Source organism: Neomonachus schauinslandi, chromosome 10 (genome assembly GCF_002201575.2).
Source record: "Neomonachus schauinslandi chromosome 10, ASM220157v2, whole genome shotgun sequence".
Lineage (NCBI taxonomy): Eukaryota > Metazoa > Chordata > Mammalia > Carnivora > Phocidae > Neomonachus > Neomonachus schauinslandi.
The window spans coordinates 113465981-113474214 of NC_058412.1; positions in this window are offsets into that span (position 1 = coordinate 113465981).

Below are 8234 nucleotides of genomic sequence, written 5' to 3' on the forward strand. Positions count from 1 at the left end.
AAAGAAAGAAAGAAAGAAAGAAAGAAAGAAAGAAAGAAAGAAAGAAAGAAATTGCTTGTTGTAAATCCTAGACTCAGCCCTAGAAGGGCACATAGAGACCGTGTAAGCCTCTTGCTGTAGAGATGGGAAAATTGAGGCCCATTCAGAAGTAGGGATTGTGAGGTCAGCCAGTGATAGAATCTGGCCTACACTGGATTCCCAGCCACGGGATCAGCCTGTCCCCCTTCTCCCCTGATAGAGAAGCCACCATTATTAGAATGGTAGGTCTCATTTGAAATAACCAAGCCAGACTCTGACAGAGAGTAAGAGAAGCCAGCAACATTCCCATTCCAGATGGAGTTTCTTTTCTCCATATCTTCCCAAAGAGTCTCAATAACGGTAACATTTGTTTTGTAAAGTACTCTCATATGACCCAACAGTCATTCGACAAACAGTTATTGAGCACCTGCCTTCTGCCAAGCACTGCACTGGTAGCTGGAGAAGGAAGACAGATATTGCTATTATTGCCCAATTTCATGATGAGGAAGCTGAGGCCCAAAGGGCATGAGCTTACCTAGCAGATGAAAATGCTTGATGGAGGTCAAAGCTAGGGGTTTACCAAAGCCCTGACCTCCCCAAAGTATTCAAGTACCCAACCTCCCAGGTAGAAGCAGGTGCCCTTCTCCCCACAATCCCTCCTGTCCTGCTGCATCAGAAAGGAGTGAAGACAAGAATTCCCAGTGTGAAATCAAGAAAGAGATAAGGGCCTTCTGTATCTATTAATACCCACTTGAAAGCAGCAAAGGTTTGAAAGATGGGGCCCCTTGGCCTCAAGCCTGGGAGATACTGATAAGGCTGTTCTCTACATCAACAGTTCTCTTCAGGCTGGTAGGTTTCCAAAAGCTCCACAGTTACTGGGCAGCCACTTCCAATGATGATCTCCTTTGAACCAACAATCCCTTAAGTGAAGCTTGTTTATCCACATGGTGCAGGAAGGAGGCTCAGAGAGGGGCACTCCCGAGCACTCCCAGCTTAAGGTCAGAGAGCAGAAATGAGATGGGAACTTGGCCTGTTCCACTGCCAAACCCTAGTGCCTGCCCTTCATACCTCATAACTTCCTGTAAATACCCCAAGAGCCAGGCTCAGGGCTGTCAAGACTATAATGTGTGGTTTCCAAAAGATATTATGATAGATAGTGGTTTAATTAGGAGGTGCTCACCCCCATGACCACCTCCACCAACATCTAATTCTAGAGGAGTCCAAAGGGGTGGAAGCTCCTGGACCCAACATCATCCTCAATGTGGAGATATCTTTCCCTTGAGTTTTTCCAGGAGGCAGGATTGTGGAGAAGTGATAGGAAGAGCTTCTGGGGCGCCTGGGTGGCTCAGTCGTTAAGCGTCTGCCTTCGGCTCAGGTCATGATCCCAGGGTCCTGGGATCGAGCCCCGCATCGGGCTCCCTGCTCGGCGGGAAGCCTGCTTCTCCCTCTCCCACTCCCCGTGCTTGTGTTCCCTCTCTCGCTGTGTCTCTGTCTGTCAAATAAATAAATAAAATCTTTAAAAAAAAAAAAAAGGAAGAGCTTCTGAATCAGGTGGATATAAATGGGAACCGTGGTCTGTGTGACCTTGGACAAGTCAATTCATTTCTTGAACCTCATTCCATCCACAGACATTTATTGAGCAATTGTGTCAGACATTGCGCTAGGTGCTGGGGAGACAGCTAGACACAAAACAGACCTCATTTCTGATACCTGGAGCTCATAGTCCAGGGGGAGAGGCAGAATTATTTACATGAACCTGCACCACTGCACCAAATGCTCATTAAGAAGTTTGACAAACAACACAAATAATTCAAGCCTATTTATTCCACATACACCACCTCGCCAAAGCATACATTCTTACGTTTAAAAAAAAATTTTTTTTTTTTTTTTTTTTTTTAGGGACGCCTGGGTGGCTCAGTCGGTTAAGCGTCTGCCTTCGGCTCAGGTCATGATCCCAGGGTCCTGGGATCGAGTCCTGCATCGGGCTCCCTGCTCCATGGGGAGTCTGCTTCTCCCTCTGCCTCTGTCTCTCTCTCTGTCTCTCATGAATAAATAAATAAAATCTTTAAAAAAAAATTTTTTTTTCAAAAATAAATATCCAAACAAGAACATCCCATCATCATAAGGACTGAATCATTGGGAGAAATGATTCTGTGGTGACTTAATTTTATTAAGGGGGAACAGAGACATCCATTGTTGAGTTCTGGCAGAGGGAGGCGGGGAGTTTTATGTCTGCAACATCCCATTGGTCTCGAACGAACCCTCAATTGCTGCACTGAATTCTCTGACGCTTTGCTGTCCCTGGAGATGTTCTGTCACAGTACCAGTTCTGGCTGTGTCTGAACACAGGGTTCTTACCCATCTGAGAGGCCATCAAACATAAGGAGCAAGGCTTAGGAGTCAGGCAGACCCCAACTATGTGGCTTGGCTAGATGACCTTGAGTAGGTGACTCACACTCTTGAAGAGCTTGGCTTGCCCAGTCTGTAAACAAGGGGCAAGGGCTCCCTTATAGGATGTGTGTCAGGGTTAAATGAGAAAACAAGCAGATTTGGCAAACTGTCCCCCAGGTATGATTCCATTTGCCCATGGAGTATTTTGTTTTTCTGAATTGTGAATTAGTTTAAAAGTTTCTTAAAGTGGGAAATGCTTATAAAAATTCAAATATCTGGCTTTCCTTTAAAACAGTAATATCTGGCAATACGAGGCAGGCCATCACGGTGCTGAGCCAGAGCCTTGACCCTCTAGGCCACCGTAGTCCCTGCCTGGCCCGCCTCACTCAGTGCCCTTACTTGCCCTGCCATTCAGGGATCCGAGTTTGCAATCCCCGACGCCTGTGCCTGGCACAGAGTAAGCCCCCAATAAATGTTAACTACTACTAGCGATACTCTTACTGCTGAGGAGCTAACCAGCACCTGCACAGCTCCTCTGCTTTGCAGGTAACTAAAGAGAAGACATGGGCAAGGAAGAGTACAGAAAGTGGGCATTCGTGATGAAATAGGAGACATGGGGCTTGGTGCCAGCCAACAGCTGCCCAGCTGTGTGGCCTTGGCTAAGTCCTTGGCCATTAATCGGTCCATATGTTCAGTAGTGTGTGGGCCAGAGGGTCCAGGGTATGGCCTAAGTGGATAGGTCTCAGGTCGATAAGCCATCCTCCCTTCCCCCAAACCCCGTTACCCACTGAACTCATGGTCTGGGGGCCTCTCCTTTCTCCAAGGCTCACCCAGTGCCACTTCCCTTCTCTGCATCACCCCCAACCTCTGAGAACTGTTTCTGCTTTTCCAGGGAGAGGAGGAAAACCAGACAGAGTAGCCGTGCTTGCCCGGAACAGGGCCGCAGAGCCAGCAAGGCACCCTTAGAGCAGAGGGGCTCTACATTGTCATCTGTAAAAGGAGAATGGTAAAAAATAGTGTTTACCGGATAGGGTGGCTGGGACATTAAAGTGCTTAGGACAGTAGCAGGCACATAGAGAGTGCTCAGTAAATGTCAGCTGCTGTTAGGAATCAAAGAGGAATCACTGAAGCAGCTTGCTTACATCTCCTCTTGAGGCGGCAAGGAGGCAAAGGAAACTGTTTGAGAGAGGCTGCAGAATAGAATTTTCATGAAGCAATCCCTGCACTCCCCACCCCCACCCCAGTAGGCACAGGTAGGCACAAAGATAAGGAGAAAAATATGTTGAGAGGGCAATGAAGTATAATAGATGAGGTGATCCCATATTCCATAGATTCTAAGATTCCCCCCATATTTTAATATCTCTGAAGTTGAGGTGCATCATACAATCAACGGCATGTCCTAAATCGTAATTGGTAGCTCTTTTCTCTTAGGGGCTCCAAATAATGTCGTAGCTCATCTTTGATGCCACCTTAGAAGTAATGAGATCTAGTGTACAAAACGCGCTGGGCACGGTGCCTGCCATGTCACAAGCCCTCAGATTATTCTCATGATCTTCAGCATCACCAGCACATTCGAGGTTGGCCACGGCAGAGCAAGCAGCTTTTCTTCCTTTTTCTCGCTGACACCTGCTGACCTGCATTTGGTCCCCGGGGTTGACAGGCACATGGCAAATGCAGTTAAGGGAGGGGAGGGAGGGAGGCCTCAGGATAGGAAGGGAATGGCTTTTTATAATATATTAAGATATTCAGAGAGGAGGAGCCAGGGACTTTTTTTTTTTAACAAAAAAAAAAATCCCTGCTGGAAGCCAGAGTTATATATATGCCAAACAGGCCAGGAAACCCAGCAGGCCTCCTGGAGCTGGCAATGAACCGAATCAGGGGCATTGTGTCCAGGCCACTGGCTGGCTGAGGGGGCATTGTTAGGGCCTGGCCCTGTCTGGGAAGAGGGGGCTGGAGGGGTCAGGGGGAGTGTGTTCCCATGACTCCCTGGGGAGTAACAACAATTGGGACCAGCTGGGAAGCCCGCATGCCAGGGGCCCCAGGGCTGTAGGGGGCTGAAGAGACGGGGGTGGGGGGGGACCAAGGTCAGGGCTTCCTTTCTCAGGTGGTGGGGCAAGGCCTAAGGAGGGGGAACATGGGGGTCATTCACTACACCCCTCTTCCTCACTCCCCACAGCCCCGGGCCACAGAGTCTCTCCACATTACACCCCATATGTGCCCACTTCTCTCCACCTCACAAGCCCACCCTGATCCAGACCGTCACAGTCTCTCACCTAGACCCCTGTGTGGCTTCCTCACTGGATCCTTACTCCAGCCCGGTGCCTACACTCTTCTCCACTTGTAGCGAGAAGAATCTTTCCAAAATGTAAATCACATCACATCACTCCCCTGCTTAAACCTGCCAAAGGCTGCCCACAACACTTAGAAAAAAACCCAAACCACTTAGTGTGGCCCCCAGGCCCGCCTGATAGGCCCAGCCAGCTTCTCAGCCTCCAACTCCAGCGCTCCAGCGCTCGGGCGCACCCCCACCCTGCACTCTGTCCCAGCCACACGGGCCTCCTGCCAGGCCCGGGAATGCTTTCCGCTGGTTCCCTCTTCTGTGCCCTTTGCAGATCCTGTGCCGGGAACACCCTTCCTCTGTATCTTTGCATGGCTCTCTCCTCATCATGGGTCTCAGACAGGCCTTCCCTAGAAAATAGACCCCTCCTGTTCTCCCCTTCCAAGTCATTCTATTACACTGCCCTGTACTGCTGACTTCTAGCACCCACGGCTCTCCAAAACGATCGTATTTGTGTATTCACGTGTCAGCCTTCCCTCCCTAGACTATAAGCCTCCCGTGGGCAGGAGCTGGCCCTTTCATTACCGAGTCCTAGTGTCCAATATCACCGGGTACTTGGTACTTAGTAAGGACTCAGCCAACATCAGCCCGTATTTTTCTTATTCCTGTGCTCAGGGCTTGGTAAACAGTGACACCTGCCATGTGGTCAGGCTGGGAAGGTCACTCTCAAGCAAAAGTTCTGAATCTGATCCATGAACCCAAGTTCTAGGAACTTGGACAGAAACAAAATTCCATCTGTATATTCACCAGCCTCTGACTGCAGAACATCTTGCATTTCAGGCAGGCCACAGACAGGAGGCCTATTAGCAGCACCGGGCCTTCATTGGCAACAGAAACCACAGCTACCTCCATGCCCTATCAGCTGCTGCAGGGTCTTGAGGTATTGTTTATGCCTAAGGCACCTGTGAAATCATGACACTTCTAGATCGGCCACTGTTTATTTAGTGTGTTTAAAAAAAAAAAGGCATATATTACTAAATTACAAATTTAAAAATATTTTGATAATTATCTCAAGTCAATATAATTCTTGTCTTTTGCAATCCTATGTATTTATTTAGAGAGAGAGAGAGATCACGCACGCATGAGCAGTGGGGGAGGGGGAGGGGCAGGAGGAGAGAGAATCTTTAGCAGGTTCCATGCCCAAGACTCAGGGGCTTGATCTCATGACCTTGAGACCTGCGCTGAGATTAAGAGTCAGAGGCTTGACCAACTGAGCCACCCAGGTACCCCCTACGTATTTTATTTAATGAGGTCTTTGGTTTTTTTTTTAAGATTTTATTTATTTGACAAGAGACATTGCGAGAGAGGGAACACAAGCAGGGGGAGTGGGAGAGGGAGAAGCAGGCTTCCCGCCAAGCAGGGAGCCCGATGCGAGGCTCGATCCCAGGACCCCAGGACCCCGGGATCATGACCTGAGCTGAAGGCAGACGCCTAACCGACTGAACCACCCAGACACCCCATTTAATGAGTTGTTTTTTTTTTTAAAGATTTTATTTATTTATTTGACAGAGAGAGACACAGCGAGAGAGAGAGCACAAGCAGGGGAAGTGGGAGAGGGAGAAGCAGGCTTCCCGCGGAGCAGGGAGCCCGATGCGGGGCTCGATCCCAGGACCCTGGGATCATGACCTGAGCCGAAGGCAGACGCTTAACAACTGGGCCACCCAGGCGCCCCCCATTTAAAAACAGCATTCTAAGACGGGTTCACAGGCTTCACCAGATGCCAAAGGGGTTCAGGACACAGACTAAAAAGAACCCCAAAAAGGAGTCTTAAAAGAGCTGATGTGGTCGGGCCCTGGTCCTTCTCTCAGCGGACATCTAGCCCATGAGGAGAGTCTGAAGAAGCCTGGGAAAGCAATGGGAATGAGGCTTCCCACAGAGACCCCATGACCTACGTTTCCATTTTGCCTCGTTTCCTGTCTTGTTTGTGAAATCGTGACATCAACAGAGTTCCAGGTGCAGAGACCTGGCGGGAGCCCTCCGTTAGGAAGCCCTCTCTAAAAGCCGTCCTCAGAGGAGAGCCCAGCTTCCCCTCTGTCCTCCAGCTGCCCAGGTGGCCTGCGGCTCACAAGAGCGAGTCGTGCAGGAGACCCTCTGGTTAAAATGAAACCCCTCTCACCCAAAATACTCTTCAGGGCTGAAGTAAGACAAACTCTCTCCCTATCCATCTGGAATATGACAAGGGGAGGGGGAAAAAATAATGTTTCTTTTTATAAATACCCCCTAATTCGTTAAAGAAAGCAAGCCACCTGAAGTCCCAGATTGCGGCGACACAGGTTTGCTCTGGGAGGTGGAGCCCCGCACAGTGTTCTGGTTTAGGAGGGCGTCAGGTTCAAAGCCCGATTCTCGAAGCAAGTGGACAATGGAGAAAGCAATGCCATCCCCAGCATTCTTTCTGGGGCCTGCGATGTGAAAGGCGGGAGCAGGGAGCGTTGGGAGGGTTTCTTGGCGTCTCCGCCTGTGAATCATTGCTCTCACATGGGCTCACTGAATGATCTCTAATTTGGGAGCAGAGCAGCAGAAGGGCCCCAAATTAACCTCAGTTTTGTCCTCTCCATTTCACTCGGAGCTCCGTGGGCCTGAACGTCTGGTGTCATCGACCGTAAGGCTCTGGATGTCTAGGGCGGTTCATCTCAGACGCTGATCACAGTAAGAACCTGCCTGAGATATATGGCGAGTCAGGGAGTGGAGTTGGGGTGGGAACCAGCTAAAAGAAAGGACTCCCTTTCATATTAGATTCTGGATCAAAGAAAAACTAAACATGCAGAGGGCGAGGAAGAAATGCCAAAGACTTGTGGAGATGACAATGTGATGCGAAAGTGTCTCAGAAGACAGGAGCGTCTGGCCGGCTCAGTCGGTAGAGCGTGCGACTCTTGATCTGGGGGTTATGAGGTTGAGCCCCACATGGAGTATAGAGATTACTTAAAAATAAAATCTTTAGGGGCCCTGGGGTGGTGCAATTGGTTAGGCGCCCAGCTCTTGATTTCAGCTAGGGTCATGATCTCAGGGTCCTGGGATCGAGCCCCATGTCGGGCTCTACACTCAGCGGGGAGTCTGCTTGAGATTCTCTCTCTCCCTCTCTCTCTGCCCCTCCTCCACTTGTGCTCTTTCTCTCTAAAATAAATAAATAAATCCTAAAAAAAAATCAAATATTTAAGGGCACATGGGTGGCTCAGTCGGTTAAGCATCCAACTCTTGATCTCAGCTTAGGTCTTGATCTCAGGGTTGTGAGTTCAAGCCCTTGCTGGGCTCTATGCTGAACATGGAGCCTACTTAAGGAAAAAAAAAGTAAAATAAAACCTTCTAAAACAGTTTCTCGTAAAACAAAGACAGGTGGCTGTGCACAGAATATCTCAGAAAGGCTACACTAGAAAGTGCTAACAGTGAATGCTCCTGGCAAAAGGGGGGAGTTTCGGGGTGGAGCTTGGGTGTAGGAGAGAACCCGACTTTTCCTTGTGATACACCTTTTGTACCATGTAAGTTCTGTACT